The sequence below is a fragment of the Macrotis lagotis genome, chromosome 2 (genome assembly GCF_037893015.1).
Source record: "Macrotis lagotis isolate mMagLag1 chromosome 2, bilby.v1.9.chrom.fasta, whole genome shotgun sequence".
Classification (NCBI taxonomy): Eukaryota; Metazoa; Chordata; class Mammalia; order Peramelemorphia; family Peramelidae; genus Macrotis; species Macrotis lagotis.
In genome coordinates, this window is record NC_133659.1 from 299,905,545 (window position 1) to 299,928,661 (window position 23,117).

The window sequence follows — 23,117 nt, forward strand, 5'->3', positions numbered from 1 at the left end:
TTCACACAACAATTCTGAGAGGTAAGTTCTATTATTTAGCTCCATTAAAAATCAACAATTTTAAGAAGATAGAAAATGAGTAATTTGTCTAGAGTCACATAGCTATTGTGTGAGAGCAGAATTTAACAAGGTCTTCTTATTTTTAAACCCTGAACTCTATCCCCTATATAGCTCATTGGGTGCACTATTGAGTCAGATACAAATGTCCAACTAAACATATGGTGCTAGTGCCAAAGTTGTGACATCTGAAGGGTCTTGAGCTCACAGTATGCCTCATTGTTTCATCACAAAGGCTCCTATTTTTCAGGAACCTTATTTATTACAAAGGCACCTATTTTTCAGGAACCTAATTCGCTTCCTAACTCTTGTTGCAGTAAGGACCAACATCTTAGACCTGACATCCCCTTTGAAGACAAAACAACCAATCCAATGGTAGGAATGTCCTTGATTTTCTCCCCTGCTATTTCCTACCACTTTAGTAAATGTGAAATGATTGAAATTGGTTGCAGATAACTTGAGAAAAGTGTTAATGGGCAGGCAAAGTCATCATTTACATAATAAGGTAAAGTGAGTCAGGGATGTAGGGTCAGGAGTTTTGCCAAAAATATTTAGGAAGTTTCCTAAAATTTGTGTCCTATGGACTGATGAACTAATGAGATGGTTAGTTCATGGAATGGACCCAGGGCTTTAAAATGTTTCTGAAGTATACCAATGTTTAGCATTACAACACTTCTCTAATTTTAATTAATGACTGACAATTTCATTTCCTATCTGTGACAGTGCATTTTATAGTGCCTCATGGATTTTTTTGAAATAACTCACAGCTTTGATGCAATATGATTTATGAATAGCTGTATATATTGTTTAACATATACCAGGTGCCTGTCAGTTAGCATTTGTCAGTTTTCTATTATTATCTGTGAACAAATGTTCCTAGTTAAATAAAATTGGAGACCTAAGGGCTATGAAAGGTTGAATCTATACAAGGGATAGAGTTGGCTTCCCTTGTGATGCTAAAGGTGAATGTTTCTCTCAGACAAGGAACATATGAAAGTCATGCTAAATTACAGGATTTTGACCTTAAGTAGAGTCATCATCTGCTGAATGTGAAAGACGGCTTCTGTAAGATTTTTTAAAAAAATAACATTTTGTGAAAAATGACTGGGTTTTGTCACAGGAAAATAGAATTGTAATGTCTAATTCACAAAGGTTGTCTCTAGCCTTCCTACAAATCTTTCTTTGAGATCAACCAAGCTTTTAAAGTATTATGTGGGGCTGCAGAATCATTTTTTCATGGTTTGAAAGAAAACCATTGTGCTAGTCATACTTGAATGTCCCTTTGATTAGTGTTGAAGCAGAAAATCTTTTCTGGTTGTCTAAGGAAGAAGACAGGAAAATAGTCAAGAGGTAAATATACACACAACAACAAAAATGATTTATATTGATAATTCAGAAAAAAATTTAAACTTGTATCTAGACACTAAAATTCTTCTTTGATTTATATTTTTAGTTTGGAGAAAATGGCAGAAAAATATTCACTTTTCTCTAGTTGTAGCATAGATTGTTGGTAATACTTTGGATTGATTTGTGAATATTCATTTGAACTGAGCATAGTAAATGGCAAGGCTTTCCTGATGAAAGATTTGACTTTTCTTTATATCCTTTGGATCTACCTTAAAAGACACACACACACACACACACACACACACACACACACACACACACACAGAGAGAGAGACACAAAATCATTGCCATTCTTCTTTCCTCTCTTTCACCTTTACATTTTGTTGCTTGCCTCCCCTTCACTTTGAGCTTCTCTCCTGTCGTGCCCTCCTGCATTTACACTTTTGACCTTATGGTACTTTTCATGCATATAAACAGAGTAATTTTCTTTGGCTTTAAAAAAGTTACCAAGGGTCAAATTCTGCAGTGATTGGAATAAATTGGGATTTGTATAGAATGGTTTCCAAAGAGAAGGAATCTGTTATTCTTGCAGTTTATTTATTTATTTTTGTACATAGCATGTTTTTCAATTGCATGCAAAGATCATTTTTAGCAATCTTTATTCATAAGATTTTGAGTTCCAAATTTTTCTAATGTCTCCCAAACAAGTAATCAGATGTACTTTTTATATGTGCAGTCATGCTAAACATAGTTCCATACATGCTGCAGTTTATTGAAGAAAATTTTAATAAAAGAGTAGGCGAAGTATTATTGAACTACATATGTCTGAATGACAAGGGAGTCTCAAGGTAAAATTATTTTCATGGTGTACTAAAGTCAATATTCTGGATTTTCCTAGCACATTCTGTGATTCTACATTATCAATCCATTTTTTCTCCTAAATACATTGACCATTAATGAGTTAAACAGAGAAAATAATCATAGAAATGGGAAATAAAATAGGAAAATTCATCTAATTACAGATGTGGTAATATTTGCAATGCCTTTCTATAATGGTACAGTGGCTCACCTATCAGCCATGAAAAATTTTAAAAAGAATAATTTATATCTGGATACTCTTAATGAGATTATAAGGCAAGGTCTAATATCCTATCTATAACATCTTGAACTTTTATCCAGAAATTTTTGAAATTTAGTCTTCTTTAACCATTTCCAGAGTGAGAACTACTATAAGTATACAACATTTAAGTTACAAGAAAGATAAATTTATTCTTCTGTAATGTGTGTATCTACAAACACACACAAATATATACATACATACATTTATAAGTATATTATATGCATCTATATGTATATTTATATTTCTATAGGCATATATGTTTATAGACTTATATTTGTGTGCACATAAGCATACTATTTATTTATGTTTAACCTCCTAAACTCTTAATTGCTCAAGGAAAAGAAAGTTTAATTTACAGAAGAATTGTTTTTTAGTATTAGTAAAAGGAGTTTGGAAAGAGTCATGTATGCCCTTTTCCCAAAAAATATGGAAAAAGATGCCAATATCTTATTTGTTGTCAAGTGTAAAAAGCATTACCCTATTACTTTCTTTCATGTGAAAAATCTCAGTTTGCCAATTTCACTTCCTATTTCTTGTACATTTTTCATTAAGGACTTTGCAGAGGCTACAAGCTTGAAATAGATGTGGAAGATTCCATCACTTCAATTTGTCATCTACAAGAGAAATGATAGATATAAAACTATTTTATCTGTTATTTTATTGACTTGAATGAAACCTTTCACACCATTACCTGGAAAAGTCTTTGACAAGTATCCTGTGATTTTGGTGGTTCAGATACATGGCTCATCATCTCAATAAAACCATATGATGAAATGTCTGAGAAGTTGATGAAGGATCTCCGAATGGACCCAATTACCTTTACAAATATATCAAATTTAACTGCATATCCCTATATAAACATGAAATTGTGTTTCCATTTCTCTGTTAACTATTGCTTTTGTGAAGAATAAAAGCAAAAACAAAAAGAATTTGTGTGTATGAGTGTGTGAGAGATTATTATTATAATCATCATCATTATTATTATTATTACTGAGATGAAGAGATGAGGGGCTGATAGAGACAACAGATTACATTTAAATATACGGTTTAATATACTAGTACAGTTCGTGATCTCGTGAGTTCCGCTGAGCCTTGATTCTACATTAAGAATGACACATGTTCACAGATGAGAAAATGCAAAATAATAAGAGAAAAGAGAAAAAAGAGAGAAACAAAGAAACAGAGAGACAGAGACAGACTAAATAAATGAAGATAAACATAAATTCCCTTTTATGTATATCAAAAGTATGTCTGTATACACACATGTCCCTACATGTATTTATTTTTAGTAGTAGAATGTAATCTATGGTGCAGATATATTTGTTCCCTTTTTGTGCATGTATCTCTAGTATCTTCCACATAATAATTTGATAAATCCTTCTTAATTAAATAAATTTGATTAATTAAATTCTTTAAATAAGTCATGCCAAGCCATACCTTCTTTCTCTTCTTTACCTTCTGCATTTCTTTAAGACTTAATGTAAATTTTATTCTATCCCATTATTGTTGTTTGGTTATTTCATTAAGTCACCATTTGGAGTTTTGGGGGCAAAAATATTGAGTTATTTGCTATATCCTTCCCCATTTCATTTTATTGATAAGAAAACTGGGTTGAGACTGCTCAGGTTCCACAGTTAGTATATGTCTGAAGCCAGATTTGAACTCAGGAAGATGAGTCTTTCTGGTTCCAGGCCTGTCACTCTATTCACTTTGCCAAGTTGCCAACTTTATCTTTTCTTAATTTTTTTTCTAGTCAGCAAAGGATCAATCTCTCTCTTCTCACTGTACAATATTGAATTTCAGAGTTACATGTGCATGTATTATATAACCTTTCTAAACTATAAGCTCCAATAGAGTAAAGACTATGTCTTATCTAAATTTTATATCTCTTTTAGCTCTCTTCACAATGTTCTACAAACAATTAATCCTTACTCAATTTTTGTTAAATGAATAAATCAATCCTGCACTAAAGATAGTTCCATAAAGATTGGATTTTATGCCACTTAGCTTGAAAAATTCTTATTTAGTGCCTATGTGGTAGTAGGTATTCTGTTAGGTGCTAGGGTTTTAATTACAATTAGTGAACAGTGAGTAGTTAGGAGACACAGCTATTGAACTAGTCTAGGTGAGATGTGTTGAGGACTTGAACTAACGTTATAGGAGGGTGAATGGAGAGGGAGGGGGTGAAGATGAGAATTGATAAACGTAGAAATGAAAAGTTTTGTCAATGAAGTGATCTGTTTTTTGAGTAGGTTGGAGATTAGGTGAACCTAGAAGTTTGGGAAGAAGTTCATGCCTCTCCAAGTGTAAAGGAAAATAAAGGAAAAATAGGCATTCACTATTGGACATGTTGGGATTGAGATGCTTAAGGAACATCCAGTTAGAGATGTCCTCTTGGCAGTATGTAGTACTATAGAACAGAAATCCAATTAGTGCTGGGCATCATCTGAATAGAAATAACTGTATCCATAAGTGAAATGAAATAATTTAGAGAGAAAAAATTTACATCAAAGTGTATCCGACTCTCATTCTTCTTTACTAAATTAGGAGGCTTGACAAGAATGAAGATGCAGAAAAAAAAGGAGAGTGAGAAGCAAATTGGAGACAAAGAGCAAGGTAGAGTATCAATGGAATTGATTATTCATGATGACATTTCATTTAAGTAGCTGGAGGTTGAGTGCAGCTGAGAGGCAAAGCACTATGTGGACAGAGGGCTATTCTTGTAGCTAATCATATCTCTAATACCTATATAACTACAGGCAAATAAATTAATTTCTGTAGGATCCAGGCAACTCTCTAAATCTAAAAGATATAATGAGTCATGTAAACATATATATTTATAAATTTTTATATATATAATATATAAAATCTATACTAATGAAAGCAATTTTATGATGCATAAGTATATGTGTATATAAATGTGCTTATATATACAAACATATATATATATGTATATGTATGATTACTTTTGTCTATAATCAATATCCATTATGGATTTCAACTATAATTAAAAACAATCAATTAAAAATACTGTTTATTAGTCAGGGGTATGATATATCTGTAATGAAGGACTTCAATTATTCTCTCTGTCTCTCTTTGTCTTTCCTTTTCCTTCTCTTTGTCTTACTCTACATCTCTATATCTGTCTCTCTGATCTTACTCTTTGTGTCTCTGTGTCTGTCTCTTATCCTTCTCTCCAAAGAACAGTTAATACTGTCCACACTTTGTAATGATTTCATTCTCCAAAAAGTGGAAGAAAAAACAAAAGAAAATTCTATTGTAGCTTTTCCTCTAGTAAACAGAGAAAATTATTGGGAGATTAAAGTGGAGTGGGGATGATAGAGTAAAGCAACCAAGTGGAGAATATCTAACTAAAGAACTTTGTACATATTTTATGTGCATAATTTGACATTGCTTTACAAAATTGTCTCACCAGTTCACATCTTTAATGAGAACTTTCTAATGCTCCTCTCTTTCCACAACCATTTGAAAACTGATTATTCCAATGTTTACTTATTTTTGACACTTTGTCATGAGTGAAATAAACCTTCAGCTATGTTTTGATTTGATATGTAGACATACACATTTTTTTATAAGTGATTTATGGTGTTTTTCTTATATAAGAACTCTAGAATTTTTCATTTAAGAAAAATTGATCATTTTACTATGGCTCTTTTGGAAATAACTGCAAATTGATTTTAACAACTTATTTGGTGAATTCACTGAGATCTAGTGTCTTCTTTCAGAAAAAAAAACATACAGAGTTAGAAACTGAAATAACTGAAATAACTGGTAGATGTGATTGTTGAACTTTCAGTGACATCATGGGAATCATGTAAGACAGGAGAAATCAGTAATATTATCTAAAAGTACATATGGTTATTATTAAATTTATAGAAAGTGAAAAAATGGAAGATATAGTTAACATAAAGGATGATAGAATTACTCTCCAAAAATATTTGATAGGTTGTAGTTAACAAAGAAAATTTAAGCAGGACAAATACAAAATATAATATTTGAGTCCAAATATTAAAGTCACAAATACAAGAAAAGAGATGCATGAATAAAAAGTAGTTGTTCTGAAAAAGGTCTGGGAGTTTTAGTGACTTGTATTCTAAGTATGTAAGTAGAGTGATGTTTTAGTACTCTCTCCATCAAAAAAAAAAAGACTAATATGGTTTTGAGATCAAAGTTTTCAGGTATTGGGAGATGATAATATTAGTCTACTCTGATGTTTCCAGACTTCATCTGGAGTATTGTTTTAATTCTGCATTCCTTGGCTTAAGCAAGGCATCATTAACATAAAGAATATTAAAAGATGGGCAATCAAGATGGTGAAGAAACTTGAATTCATGGCATATATGGAACAGATAAAGAATCTGAGTATATTTAACCTGGGAAAAAAAAGACTCAAGCATACTATATTCAAGAATTAGAATATCATCAGATGGTCTGGGGTTTAGAATTATTCTGGTTGGTTCTAGAGGTCACAATAAGGAGCAATGAATAGAAGTTTAAAAAAAATAAATAAAAGCTTGTGTTCAGAGAAAGATTCTTAACAAATAGAATCATCCCAAAATGAACTAGTTTGTCAACAGATATTCTGAGTAGACCCCTTTGGAGGGTTTAACATAGAATCCAAATGCATTTGTTGGATATATAATAGCAGAGATTCCTTTGCAAATGAGTTGGATAAGTTGGCCTCAAATTTCTCATTTTCTCTCAAATTCTGTGATGCTTTGATTAGAATAATACATACAAATACAAGTTTGTTAGGATAGTACATTAAATATGTGAGGGGCACCTAGGTGGCACTGTGGATAGAGCATAGTCTTGGAATTAGGGGGATCTGATTTCAAATCTAGCCTCAGACATTTAATAATCACCTAATTGTATGACCTTGGGCAAGTCAATTAACCCCACTGCTTTGCAGAAAAAAAAAGTAAGAATATGCATGTGAGTCATGAGCATGTTTACATTGACTTTGGTTACTTATATGATTAATTGTATTCAGTCCCATCTTATTTCTTCCTGATAGAAATATCAATGAATACAATTCTACTGTGAAGGTCCCTTCTGTCTATACATATACATATCTGTATATATATATATATATATATGCATATATATATATATATACATATATATTAGTTAAGTTGAATACATTCTGCCTCCTTATATTTCTGTAATTAAAAAAAAGATGCTATTAAGTGGATATTGCTGATTTTAATGGGACTGGTTCAATAAGTCAGTGTTTACACAATGGATTTCTTTTGCATGTAACATATACATTTTAGGAACTTTTATAACATATTGTCATAAAATAAACCATCAAAGAACAACAGCAACAAACAAAGATTGTAGTCTTTCTGGATTTAGTATAGAGTTATTTGGCCATGATTTTATACTCAACTTTTTGGAATAGTGAAAAGTTCTGAAACACACTGGATCATTACCACTAAACATGAACATAAGATGTCTTGTTGACAGATTCATATCAGCTGTATAATATAAAAACTCAATGATTTGCTTCATCTGTTTAGGAGGTTTTCTTCATTCTTACTCATCTTTCTTTTGAACTTTGAATGAAAACAATTTCTTTGCTGAATAGCCTCTTATAAAGTCCTACTTAGCATTCTGTATTTTAGAAAAGAGAACGATGTCAACTAGATAGATTTTTCCCTTGGTTATTTTTTTAAGCTTCCACTTGCCATCTGATATTTTATATTATATTGATCCCAAAGTAGAGGAGAATTTATAAACAAATCTTTAAATAAATTTCACAGTCTGTGTTTAATCAGAATGTTATTGTTGACAAACCTGGAACTTATTAGACCAGACAAATTACTGATATTTATTAAACTGAACACTATAAGCTGAAAAGAAGATAAAATTTGTTTCAAGTGTCTACCAGACCAAAAGATAAGACAAAGCTGAAACTATCAGTGAATGCTAATGATCCCATCTGCATGTTTTAAACTATGATTTTAATTGCCCTTTCCAAATTTTAATCATAATAGTGATTGGAAATATTCAACACATTGAAATGGAAAAACTAAATTACCACAGTAGAAAGCATATAGGTGATATAATATTCTTCATATTCCAAAATATACTTTCAGTTAAGCAATCAAAGGTCAGATATTTAAATTTGGACCAATATTACATATCATATATGAAAGCAAGATGGGAGGGGAAGAGTTGCAGTATATAGAGGAGAGGAAAAAAGGAGAGAGCAGAAGAAGGGAAGACAGAAGGGAAAGGAGTATGGGAGAGAAAAGAGTAGAGGAAGGGAAAGAAGGAAAGGTTGCATCTTTAGCATCTTCAAATTGATTCTTAAAACATAGAATATCCATTTTTTCTCTTTGGTATTCAACATTTGAAACACAATTGGTCTGACTTCTGGCCAAGATGGTGGAGAGAAGACAGGTACAGTTCCAAAGTCTCCTAATCTTTCGCCATCTATCATATGAAATAAACGTCTTAACAGAAATCCAACCCACATCTACCTCAGGATTTGTCTCCTGTCCTGCAGCAGCATTGGACGAATTTGGGCACAGGTGAGTCTGGGCTCAGAGGTCGGATGAGCCCTGGATCAGCCAGATTAGCAGCTCAATTGGAGCCTGGAGTCTGAGGGCCTGAGAGCTGACCTGCTGGATCAGTGGTGGGGCTGGACGAAGGGGGCTTGGGTCAACTAGGGAGCAGAGACGCTGGTGTTGGTGCTGTCCCTCTGGAGCTAGACAACAGGGCTGGGGGGAAAGCTCCAGTGCAGGAGAGCTGCGGACACCATCCTTGGGCTCCTCTGGTCTGAGGAACTCTGAGTTCACCCCTCTATTGTGGCTGAGACCTCTTTGGAGAACAAACAATAGCAGACTACTTCTGCCTCAGGCCCAGGGGTGTGAGCAGAAGAACCAGCTCAGCTGACAATTGAGAGAGGAATGACCTCAGGCCAGGGCAAAAACCACCATTGATTGAAGGGAAAATGATTCAATAGCTGCAACTCCCCCCTTCTAGCTAAGGGAGAAGGCCTCAGTCAAGGTCACAGACACTCCAGAGAAAGCAACCAGCACCTCCTACTGGCCAGCCAGAGAAACTGCACTCAGTGAGTAAAGCCTCTAGTGATCCCGAGCCCAGGTGAACCAGCCCCCCCCCCCAACTCAGGTCTTAGCAAAATGAAGAAGGGTCAGTGGAAAGGGGGATCCATAGAAAAATTCTTGGAAGGGAAAGACCCTAACTCAGAGAGACCTAGAACCTCTGAGGAGAATATGATCTGGTCTTCAGCACAGAAAGACTTCCTTGAAGAAATAAGGAAGGAGCTTAAATGAACTGGAAAATTTGGGCAGATAATTAATACCTTTCAACAAGAAAACAAATCCTTAGAAAATATAATTGGACAAATACAAAAGGAGAATAAATCTCTCAGATCATCAATTGGACAAATACAAAAATGAGAGTAAATCTCTCAGATCATCAATTGGACAAATACAAAATGAGAATAAATCTCAAACACCATCAGTCCCTAAAATTACCTTTGCTGCCTCATTGAATGTTATTTTCACTTCTGGACTCTGCTATCTAGTCAAACTCATTTTATTTATATTAAATCACAACACTATCCATCTCTCTTCCCCATGACTTTTTACTAGCTGTCCCCATGCTTGGAATGAACTTTGTCCTTATTTTCTTCACTTCTCATCTCTTAAGATTCTACTCAAGAATAAATTCCTACATGTAAACTTTGCTGATCTACTCAATTTCTATTGCCCTCCCTCCAAAGACTTTTACATCAATTCATATTTATTAACTTTAGATTTGTACTGCATATATTTCATATGTGAGTTTTGACTCTGTTATTAGTATAACTCTATCTGCATTGGGATTATTTCATTATTAATTCATATTCCCTTTGTCCTTGTAAGTACCTAAAAATTATCTGTTGATATGTCTATTTTTGGTTCTGTGGTACCACTACTGTTTCAAAAGACATCAAAGAAAGATGAAAATAGTTCTCTATATATACAAATATACCTATAATAGGTATTTGCTTATTTTCTTATGATTAAAAAAAGCAACAAAACAGTGGTCTGAAAGGGTATCAATTCATTGGTGAACAGATTAGCAATGTGTGGTATATGAAAATAATGGCACAATTAAGACATGAAGAAAGTTTAGAGAAACTTGGGAAGACATATCAACTAATAGAGAATGAATTAGGGGGAAGCTAGGTGGTGTAGTTGATAAAGCACCAGCCTTGGAGTCAGGAGTACCTGGGTTCAAATTCGGGCTCATACACTTAATAATTACCTAGCTGTGTGGCCTTGGGCAAGCCACCTAACCTCATTTGCCTTGCAAAAACCTAAAAAAAAACCAAAAACCAAAAACAAAGTAAGGACTTTTAGGGGTGGCTAAGTGGTGTAGTGGATAAAGCACCAGCCTTGGAGAATAAATTGAGCAGATTTTAGGAGAAAAAATAATATAATAATATCATCAATGAAAAAGAAATTTGAAAGATTTTAAAATGCCAATCAATGCATTAATTGATCATGATTCTGAAAATGAAGAAAACTACTCACCTGTCAGTGATATTAATAGACTAATATGTACAATGGGACCCACAGCTTTGAACATGTAAATATGGGAATTTGCTTTATTAGTGATGAATTGTTTCTTACAGGGTTTAAATTTTTCTTTCTCTTTTCCAATATGGGGGTAGTCAAATGGGAGTGAAAAAAAATGAATATTCATTGATAAATTGATGTTTGATTGATGGGAGGCAGGAAATGGAATGTGAAGATGAATTATACAGGAATGGAGTATGAAAAGTGAGTAAATATAACTCTGAATAGAAAATAATATAATATCACTGATTTCCATGATAAACTCAACATTTTGAATAGAGCTATCCATACATTGGATATTTCATTATTTAATGAATCTAATGTCTTTACAGATGTGAAATTATAATTGCCACCATGATTAAGTGAAATTTAGAAAAATAAATATTTCAAAAATTTCTGGATATGAGCAAAATTATAATTCAATTCTAAATAATATATGGAAGAAAAATTATTTTCATAGTGTATTCTGTGAATTTTCTTTGTACAATTGACATTTTCTCTGTCAAATAATTTAAAAAGTTTAAGATGCTCTGAACTTAATATTTTCTACATTGTACAGGATTAATTGATGCCCCTCTTAGCAATATCAAATTGCCATTTTATGGGGTGAGATAATACAAATTCAAGTAGAGAACTTTCTCATTTTGCAATTATTTGGGAAAGTAAATATTCTTAGGGAACACATTTAAAAAAAGATAGAATATTTCCTTTTTAACCCATGATTTGGAGTGAGGAGATTCTTATTTGTTTGTTTTATTTTCATTATTTTCATTGACCTAAGAGCAAAGACAATGAACCTAAAATGAAATAAAATATTATATAAGATGACCTATTTATTGGAAATTCATATATCAATATCATTTGCCATATATCAGTCATATTTATAAGTCTTTCAGAAAATGAATTGCAAGTCCCTTCATAAATTTTCTGACATTTTTTGAAAGAAGTTAAATTAAATTTTGACTATATCAAGCTGTTCACTTGATATTTTATGGCATACATGTGTAACAATGACTTTATGTGCTTTGAAAAACTCAATATTCTTTCATTATTCTTTGATCACTCCTTGACTTGAAATCCTCTGCATTTCTTCATAGGATCCTTGATCCAGAATTCAAAAGGACTTCAGATGTCATCTAACCCAACATCTTCATTTTATAATTGAAGAAAATGAGATCTAAAGAAGTGGATTTACTGTTTAATGCAAAGCAAATTGGAAAGAACTAGACTGGTATTTGAACCCAGACCTACTTACTGGAGAATAAGTGCTTAGTCTCTTGGGAACCTACAAAATCTTTTAAAATTGAATAGAATTTGAGGATTAGAAGAAGTTTTAAGGCTCATAGAGTTTAACATACTCCAAAACTAGTCTATAAATCTCTAATTCGAAGTCCTCCAAATTTTGATATTAGAATTGATTTATTTATGTAGTTTTTTCTCCAAATGAATGACCTTTCATACATCTCTATCTGATTTCATCTCATTGCTTTCAACCTAGTGGATTTTTCCATTGGTGAGAAATTTGCCACCAACTCTAGGAGAACCATATTTAAATGTAAATGGGAAATATTTAACAAAATGAATAAATATTCAATAGAACAGGTAATATGTGTTTTTTCTAAATCAATATACTTCTCACAGGAGTCCTTATGCATGATTTCCTGGCCTCCATTTTTTTTCAGTTTGATACAACTGCTTTGATTGATTAAGATCTCTTTAGTTCTTGGTTATACTATGCAGAATCATTACTATCTAAGTATGTAGTTCATGACATGATTTCATCTAAACTAAAAGATTTATGTGTCTTCTTACAATACATTTACTTATTTTTGGTATTGAGGCACTATTTTATGAATTTGTTTTGATATTTCCAGTTCGAATGCTATTTTCATTGCTTGATAAAAGTCAAATAAAAACTGAGCAACTCTGTGTTCTCTCTCTTTTGCCAGTTTTTATCATATCACTTGCCCTCCATTCATCTTTCTTTTCTCCTCAACAAGAATTAGACTGGTTTTCTTGGTTAAGGAATTCTGTTATGAAGAAATTCATTCTATCCCTTCCTGAGATATTTTATATAATTCTTTCACATTCATAATCATCTGGGTACTTCTCCTTGCTGACATTATCAATGTTTCTTTTTTTTATGTTTTTGCAAGGCAAATGTGGTTAAGTGGCTTGCCCAAGGCCACACAGCTAGGTAATTATTAAGCGTCTGAGACCGGATTTGAACCTAGTTACTCCTGACTCCAAGACTGGTGCTTTATCCACTATGCCACCTAGCTGCCCCTATCAATATGTTTCTTTATGAAATATAGATTGGTGAGTTTCCTGTATGTGCACAGTTGTATTTTAAAAGCAAATACACATACACTCTTAAACCAAGAGAAAATAAATTTTTATTCCTCAATAGAATTATTTTAATTTGTGTCATTAAGACTTTTGGAGGAAGGACTCTGGGAAGAAGGAGAAAAACTTTGAAAATTCCAAGTTCTCCAGATTTCCTCCACAAATAAGTCTAAAAACCTCTAGAGTATCAGTGTACAGTGGCAAAAATAAATGAATTGGTGCAAAAAAATAGTCATCCTGGAACAACTGGAGAAAATCTGAAGATCCCAGAAAACAGTTTGGTGCAAGTAAAGTATAAACAGCTCCAGTCTATCTCCTAGGAGCAACTGGGAAGGGAGACAACCTCAACTTCAGTTATAGGAAGTCTCATTTCTGGGTAAGAAGGGACCAACCCATGAAGAGTGAGCCCAGAAGCAGTGAAGCAGGGATGTTTCTGACTGTGGATGCTTCATAGGACAACTGGGTTCTTGGTGTCAGTTCGAGATCAGAGGGGAAAACTGAAGCTTCTAGCCACTGGAGGATTCTCAGAGCATAAAAACAATTGCCAGCCCAATGTGCTGAGGGGCCCTACCTGTGACTTGGAGAGGAAAAAGTTTGAAGTTTGGGCCCAAACAAAGAGCAAATATAAGAGTAAAAAAACAGAGACCATAGTCTCTATACCCCAGGACTAAAGGTGAATATGACACCAAACTGCTGATTCTTTAAAACAGATTTTTAATATATAGTTAGTATTGGAATAGAGAAGACCCTCAGGGGAGGACACTGAAGTGAAAAACTTATCCTACCCCAAATGTAGTGTCAAATGACTGCCTATTTTAAGGCATTCATGGAAGAACTCAATAAGAGGGATTGAAGGAAAAAACAAAATAAATCAAAAAGAACAATTCAAAGAACAGGAAAAGGAGATCTAAAATGTAAAGGAAGAAAAATAACTCCATGAAAATTAGAATTTGTTGGGGTGCCTAGGTGGCATAGTGGATAGAGCACTGGCCCTGGAGTCAGCAGTACCTGGCTTCAAATCTGACCTCCGACATGTACTAATTACCTATCTGTGTGGCTTTGGACAAGCCACGTAACCCCATCGCCTTGCAAAAACCAAGAGGAAAAAAAAGAAAATTAGAATTTTTCAAAGATAAACCAAAAAGACAAACAATTAAACAAAATATAAAGAATGAGAAAATAGAAGAGAATGTGAAACAGCATGAGAAAAAGCATTTGATCTGAAGAACAGAACAAGAAGAGAAAACATAAAAATAATCAGACTACTTGAAGTTTCAATTAGAAAAAGAATCTTGATAGAATAATGCAAGAAATACGTTTTTTTTTTTTCTTATGAGTCATTTTTTCTTTTGAATCAATCCTTTCTCATTCTTTACTACCCTTAGGACAATTTAGTCCATATCAACTACATTTTCATCAAACTCTCTTTTTTTTTACCCAAATCATGGTTAAGTTTGAAACTCTCTGTCATGTTTTCACATCTGATCCTTGGGTTTTCCCCACATGAGTACTCAAATTGATCTTATGCATCAGAAAATATGTTACTCTGATTCAGAGCACCTTATGGAGTTCTAAAATTTATATCACCTCTTCCTGAGAAATCAATGTAGGTTAACAAATTATAATTATTTTACTTGGGGTCTTCTTTTTTTGAAAATTATCTTGAATCTATCTTATCACAAAAAATGATTCTTGTTCTTGCATTGTTTAAAATTGTCTTTTACTTTTGGATAAATTTTGCCCAACCAGAGTCATGATCCTCTTATGGCTTAATATGCCCAGCCTTCAGTAATGCCTTTGCCTTCTTATCTTAGAACCTTTAATTCCTCCTTCTTATTGCCAAACAATAGATATTTATAAATAACAATTTGAAATTCTATGTTTTAACACTGATTTTTCTTGAATTTCGAGTCCCCTGAACTTCTCAATGTCTCAACTGATCAAATACCTTCTTTGCAATCACTTTCAAGTATATATAGTATTTATCCATTATATATTATGTGTATGTGCATCTGAGAAAAAAAAAGGCCTAAGAACTGCAGAGAAATAATAAACAAACAATGTCTGTCTACTTAAAATACATTATGTCAAAAAAGACATGGACAGATAAATAGAAGAAAAAGGTAGGGGAACACAATAGGAAAGGGAAATTGAATTCAAAGGAGAGATAAGGGAGGGGGGAAGCAGACAAGCAAGTATAAATAATCATAGGAAGAGGCAGTGAGTATTATATGGAGTTATATAATATGTTTCTAATTAATCAAAATAATTCCATTAATGAAATTCAAATCCCATGAAGGGAGAGGATATCATTTCTTTAGAGGGAGAAGGAAGCTTTGTATACCTTGATTATTGTGTAGTAACTTGCATATTGTTGTGACATTCAAATTTATTTCAAAATTGAATAAATAGTGATTAAATATTTTAAATGAAACTTCCGAAAGTTTAATAGCTGGGAAATAACATCAAAGCTATATTTCAAATATATTTCCCCACATAATTTTCCTTCAGCAACTGTTGACAACTCCTTCCAACAAAGTAGATCTATGATCCCAAGTATCCTATCTAAGATTTGTGAAATATGTCCCAGGTAGATATGTGAGAAACACAGAATTTAAGTGATATAACGGGGCAGCTAGGTGGTGTAGTGGATAGAGCGCTGGCCCTGGAGTAAGGAGTACCTATGTTCAAATCCGAACTCAGACACACTTAATAATTACCTAGCTGTGTGGCCTTGGGCAAGCCACTTAACCACATTTGCCTTGCAAAAAAAAACAAAACAAAAAAAAAAGAATTTAAGTGACATTCCAAGAAACTAACCAAGCGAAGTACCAGAAATGGGATTTAATTTCAGAAATTCTTGACTCAAGAAGTAACATCCTGTTTGATCATCAATTTATTATTTTTGATTGAAATATTCTTGATTAGGATGAAAGTTATATGAATATATATCTTTCAAAAAGATTTCATGATGGATAGCAGAGACCTCCTCTCTCTCTCAGTGAGTTACCATCCCACAATGCTAATGATATTCTATATGACCCAAAATATTTGCATGAGCAAACAAAATCAATAAATTAATTTCAAAAAACAGCATTAAATTAGTTAGGTAGCAGGATAACATGTTTAGAAATGAAAGACCAGGATCATGATAATTCAATTTCTCATAGAAATGAGCCCCAGAGATGTTAAATTTCTTGCCCAAAGAGAAGCAATTAGTAAGTGAAAGGCAGTTTTGAAATTCAGACTCTCTGATATCAAAGACCATCTATTTTCTATTGTACCATATTGTCTATTTGGTGGTTTTTAGAAGGGATTATGATTTCTTATTTCATTAGGGAATGACAGAAAGTTAAAGCTTGAAAAGGCTTTGAGCATCATTTAGTGTATTATTTTAATTCACAAATTAGGAAACTAAAATTCAGAAATATTAATGAGTAATCCCAAATTAAGTTTATCAATTCAGCTAAATATGAATTTAATAGTTGCAAGAAGTAAGCCTAGGGTTTGAGTTTAGGTCTCCTAATGACCCAATTATTATTACTTCCTCAGCAAATAACAAGGGAAAATAAGGCTTAACTTAATGATTTAAGTCATTTACTTAATATAAGAATTTTCCAATAAAGTCAGTGACTTTGATTTTATGTTCAAAAGGCACGGTTATGATGGAAATAAGAAAAAAGCTGCAATTGCCTTTAATTATAGCTCCACAATAATCAACAATAATTAGACTTAGAAAAATGGAATTTATCAGTAAATTTAATAGAAATTCAGTGTCTAAGTCCTGGAGTAAAAGAAAACGACCTCTATCCTTCAAAGAGTTTCTCAAGCTGCAGTCTAGTCCTGTAAGGAGGGACATATTTTTATTTAACAGAAATTGATTTTGTATATTATTGCTAAAGGATAAATGTGGAGAAGACTACAAAATCTCTTGGAAATAATAAGCATTAGAAATCGTAGGGATTAGAGTTAGATCATTTGGTGAAGTTGTTTCCTAACCTAGCCTCAGTGTAGTACTATAATTTAATTAGTTAAAAAAATGGAACTTTGAATTCAACCCCCCTCATACCGAGTGTGACTCCAATGTAACATTCTACAATCTTGCTAACTGATCAGCCCAACTTTCGTATAAGACAACATATAAACCAACATGTGCAATTAAGGATTGATACTTTTTTCTTTTTTTAACATATGTATTTTCCCAACTATATGCAAACATGGTTTTAAACATCCATTTTTTGAAAAAAATTGAGTTCTACATATTTTTTCTCTCCTTTTCTTCACTCCCTCCTCCCCTTAACAGTAAGAAATCTGATATAGGTTATGCATATATAATCTCAATAAACATATTTCTATATTAGTCATGTTGTGAAAGAAGAATCAGAACAAGAGGGAAAAAAACATGGTGGGGGGAAACAAAACAAATTTTTTAAAAATTGCTGTGATTTGCATTCAGATTGCATATTTCTTTCTCTGGAAGTAGATGCTATTTTATATCACAAATCCTTTAGAATTATCTTTGAAATCTACCCAAATTAAATAACTTATTTAGTGCCATAGCAATCGAACTGGCAAAAAACTATTTACAGATTCAGGAAAAATAGTAACAAAATTCATCTGGAACAAAAGAAAATCAAGAATATCGAAGAAATTGATGAAAAAAAAAAGCAAAGGAAAGTTGCCTAGTTCTACCAGATCTAAAAGTTTATCTAAAGTCATCAAAACTACCTGGCACTGCTTAAAGATATTGAGTAAGGGACCAGTTTATTAAAATAGGTACAAAAGAAAAAGCAGTAAATGACTATAGTAATCCACTGTTTGATAATTCCAAAGATAATAGTTTCTGGAATGAGAGCTCACTATCTGACAAAAATTGCTGGGGCAAACTGGAAAATAGTATCGGAAAATCTAGGCACAGACGCATATCTCACAGCCTATACAAAAATGAGGGCAAGATGGATGCAGGATTTAGACATAAAGGATGATATGAGAGATCAATTAAGTGAAGAAGGAATACTCTGTCAGCTTTATGGAAAAGTGAGAAATTCATGACCAAACTATAAATAGATTCTGACTATATTGAATTACAAAGTTTTTGTACTTAATAAACCCAATATAGCCAAGATTAGAAGGAAAACGGAAAGCTGGGAAACGATTTTCACAGCTTGTATTTCTGATATTATTCCAAAAATACGTGAGAACTGCAGGAAATTTATAAGGTTGAAAGTGATTTTCCAATTGATAAATGGTCAAAGGATATAAACAGGTTGTTTTCAGATGAAGAAATTGAAGTTATATATAGTCATATAAAAGAATGCTCCAAATCATTGGAGCATAGGTACCACCTCACACTTATCAGAATGGCAAAGATGACAATGTTAGCAAGCATACGGGAAAAATTGGCACATCAGTGCATTGCTAGTGAAGTAGTGAATTGATCCAGCCATTCTGGAGATCAATCTGGAACTAATCCTAAAGAACATTAAAACTGATCATACCTTTTGATCCAGCAATACCAATTCTAGGCCTATATCCAAAAGAAATCATAAAAAAAGGGAAAAATTCCACATGCTCAAGGATATTAATAGAAGCTCTTTTAGTAGTAGCAAAGAATTAGAAATTGCGATGTCCGGAAACTGGGTTATGGCTGAATGAGTTGTGATATATGAATTTTATAGAATATTATATTCTACAAGAAACCATGAGTGGTCAGACTTTAGAGAAATATGGAAAGAATTATAAGGACTGATGCTGAGCTAAAGGAACAGAAACATGAGAACATTGTACACATTAACAACACGATTTTGAGATGATCAACTGTGATGGATGCAGCTCCTCCCAACAGTTCAGAGAGCTAGAACAACCCTAAAGGACCTGTTATGGACAATGCCATCCACATATAGAGGAAAAAAATCTACAAAATCTGAATGCATACTATGGTCTCATTTTAAAACTTATCTTAGTTTTTCCTCCTATCTCATTATTGTCTTTCTTTTTCCCCTTAGTCCTAATTCCTTTAGCACAAAATAACTAATATTAAACATTTTAAACTCAAATGTACAACTACAACTTTTTAACCACATTGTTTGCCACCAAGGGGAGGAGAAGGGCAGAAAGGGTAGAAAAAATGTGTAACTTAATAAAAAGTCATTTGAAACTGTCTTTAAATGTAGATGGAAAAATAAATAAATTTATTGAAAAAAATGAATTGTCTGAGAAGTTATTCTGTCTAATTGATCATCACACAATGCTGTCATTAACATGAATAATTCTTATTCTGTTCATTTCACTCAGTATCAGTTTACAGCAATGATAATGTCAAATTAGGTTACACCCATAATCCTGCTTTTTCCTTTATCTTTTAACCGATTTAAAACTTAGTAAATTATTACTTTTTTGTGCCGACTTAAGATATATAAATTCATGGATAAACTGTCTATTCAGTTGCATTGCATAGTTTTTTGATTAAGAGGAAAGTTTCAGGTTTTATTATGTGAATTGTTATTCTGAACTTGATTTTAAAGGGTTTATAAAAACATTCTGGTGCTCAATGCAATTAGAACAATGTCATCCATAGATTTAATCATCTATCAGTTTTATTAGTCTTGAAATGATTCTGTAACTACATATTGATGCATATACCCATAGATTTGCATGATTGATTGAATTGTCTTTTTATTTATTTTGTTAAACATTCCTCAAAAATACTCTGGTTTAGCCAGCATTCAGGTATTTTTGCTGATTGAGAGGTTGACATTTCTAATCTAGATATTTTTATCATCTATGAGCAATCTCTCTTCAATTCTAATTTTTTGACACTATTCATGAAAGTAGATACCTTTCTTATTATGCAGTCATACTTGAAGCATTTTCCAAATACAGTCAAAAATCTATCAGTGCTAGGGTGTAGCAATAATGGTAATAAGTCACTTGAGGTTTCTAAATGTTATTCTTGCCAACCATCCTGTAAAATACAGCACACGTCCTTGCAAGTCACTTGAAGGATAACATAATTGAGCTTCCGAGTTGATGCTACATGTCCCTGTTCATACAACCAATTGTTGTAGAAAAGACAAGATCTAAACCCAGCTATACAAACTTCAAATCATGTTGAATTCTTACTAGAGTAAAATCTCTTTAAAAGTTAATTGGGCAGGGGCAGCCAGGTGTCACAGTGGAGAGAATTGGCCCTGGAGTCAGAAGTACCTGAGTTCAAATCCGACCTCAGACACTTAATAATTACCTAGCTGTGTGGCCTTGGGCAAGCCACTTAACCCCATTACCTTGGCAAAAAATAAATAAACAAAAATCCCTAAAATAAGTTAATTGGACAAAAAAGAAGAGAAGACAAATAATTATATATCGAGTGAATAAATACATAAGATTTCATAAAAATAGGTAGATCAGCCCTCTATTCTTAAGAAATCAATTTAAAGCTCCTCTTTGAATAATAGCTCCCCTATTTTTACTCTTATCCAATCGCCATCTCCTAGTGTACATAATGTGTACTAGGAGCCACCTGCCTCCATGAACATAGTAGCATCCAGGAAGGTTATCTAAAATTAGCAATTATAATAATAACAACAGCTTTCACTAAGGACACTAACAATGGTATTAATATTAATTATGGAAATACCTAATACTTACATAGCTTCTTTAGACTTGCAAAAGCATTTTACATGTTTTATCTGATTTATCACAACAATTCTGTAACTTATTTTAATTATTACCATTTTAAAAGGGAGGAAACTGAAATTGAGTAATAAAACTGAAATTGAGTAATAAATGACTTGGCCAGTTGTGACTAGTAACTGTCCAAGTCAGCATTTGAATTTGAGGGTTTTTTGACTCCAGAGGTGGCATTTTATCCACTCTGAGAGGATTATGTCACTGAATCCTTATATATCACTGCAATCATATTTCAATTTGTTTCTCTGCTTTGTGGACATTGGATGATTTGGGGTCAGAATATGTAAGAATGGTAAAGCCTCTCAACATTATTTCACATTTACATTATATTAGCCATATTTTGAATATAGGACTAAAGCAGTTTCATTTTTTAAAGAATTTGATAAGAAAATGCTTTCTAGATTGTTATTATATCAATGTTCTATCAAAGAATTTAAATTGCAGGTCATCACATGTAACAGTGCATTTTAATCACTCAATGGTTTCTACCTAGTTTAGAAAATACTTTCCAACTCATTTTAAAAACATTTTAGTAAGATGTTTCTCTGTTACAAACAGTGCCTTATAAACACCCCCACACACAAAGTGTGTATTTATGTATATATATATTCATATATATATATCATATATATTTATGAATGTACAGATATATAAGTGTGTGTGTATGTGTATATACTTTACCTCAAATAAGCAAAACTATTTGGTAGAAAACAAAATAATTAGTGAACACTGATTCATGAACTTATAAATACATATATTTTATAAAAACAAATGGCTTCTATGTTTATGAGTGGTAAAAAAAATGCCTAAAATCACTCTACACTAAAAAATAAAATTTTATAGAGGAAAAAATTACAACCAAGTTGCGCGAGAAAGAGGATTCTTATCCAGATGCAATTTAGGAAGGAATAAAGTCTTTAAATAAAAATCATGATTAAACACAGTTATTCAATTGGGTATGAGAGTAATGAGCATGGGAAAAAGAAACTAATAGTAAATGTGACCAGTGAGAGAAAACGATCACAGAAATTGCTACAAAGATTCTAAAAACAAACAGCTCACTTAAGGGTCATTTATGTCATATGCTCTCAAAAGCAGGAAAAAGTCTAGAAAGATAGTCACAGTTCCTGGATTCATTTTATAAAAATCGATAAAGATACAATTAGCAAAAAGCAGATTTGAACCACTAGTGACCTTGTATATGCTGTTTTTCAACATTTTTATGAAACCACCACATATTTAATGAGGACTTAAATCATTGATGTTTTTAATTTACTTTTTTTGTTGTTGTTAAAAGCAAAGCACTCAACTACATAAAAAAAAATCTTCTGATTACATAGTAGTACTGCTAAAAATTTTAACCGTTTCCATAGCTGATCATTTTTTAATGATGGTAAGATATTTATCTTCAAAACTAAAATTAAGATTCCTCAAGGAAAGATGAGCAGAAAAGAAATCATATACCATCATTAACCTAAAATATACAATAAAGTATACATCAGATGCTATATTTTGGAGGAAAATGGGAGCAATATTATTACAGTTCATAGGATCTTTAGGGATCACCAAAAACCCATTAGTCTTATTGATTCACAGGATGACAGATACTTTAGAGTTTATATAATCTGATTCCTTTTAAAAATGTTAAGCAGTGATCCTTAGAAGCTAGGAAATTTTCCCATCTTCACATAGTAGAATGATAGAATGTAGAAACAATATTGGAGATGAGTCCATCTTACTTCACATCTAGGACCATTTCGTTATTCCTTACAGACTTCCTCTCCAATATTAATCGGTTGAAACAGAAGTCAAAAAAAAATGCAGGTCATGTGGTAAAAAGTGATGATCTTTGAATCAATGTATTTTCAATGATAGATTTTGGCCAGGTACTTTACTCTTGAGTCTTGAATATCTCCATTTCTAACGTGACACAAATAATA

General features: G+C 32.5%; 1 long non-coding RNA gene across 3 annotated transcripts in view; it reads left to right on the forward strand.

Moving 5' to 3' along the window:
* Positions 1-355: 355 nt before the first annotated feature.
* LOC141511753 (uncharacterized) overlaps positions 356-23,117 on the forward strand; it is a 79,478-nt gene continuing 56,716 nt past the window's right edge. For all 3 annotated transcript variants that reach the window (XR_012475386.1, XR_012475387.1, XR_012475385.1), the window contains exons 1-2: positions 356-432; positions 5,072-5,140. This is a non-coding gene — a long non-coding RNA (uncharacterized LOC141511753). The remainder of the gene's footprint in view (positions 433-5,071; positions 5,141-23,117) is intronic.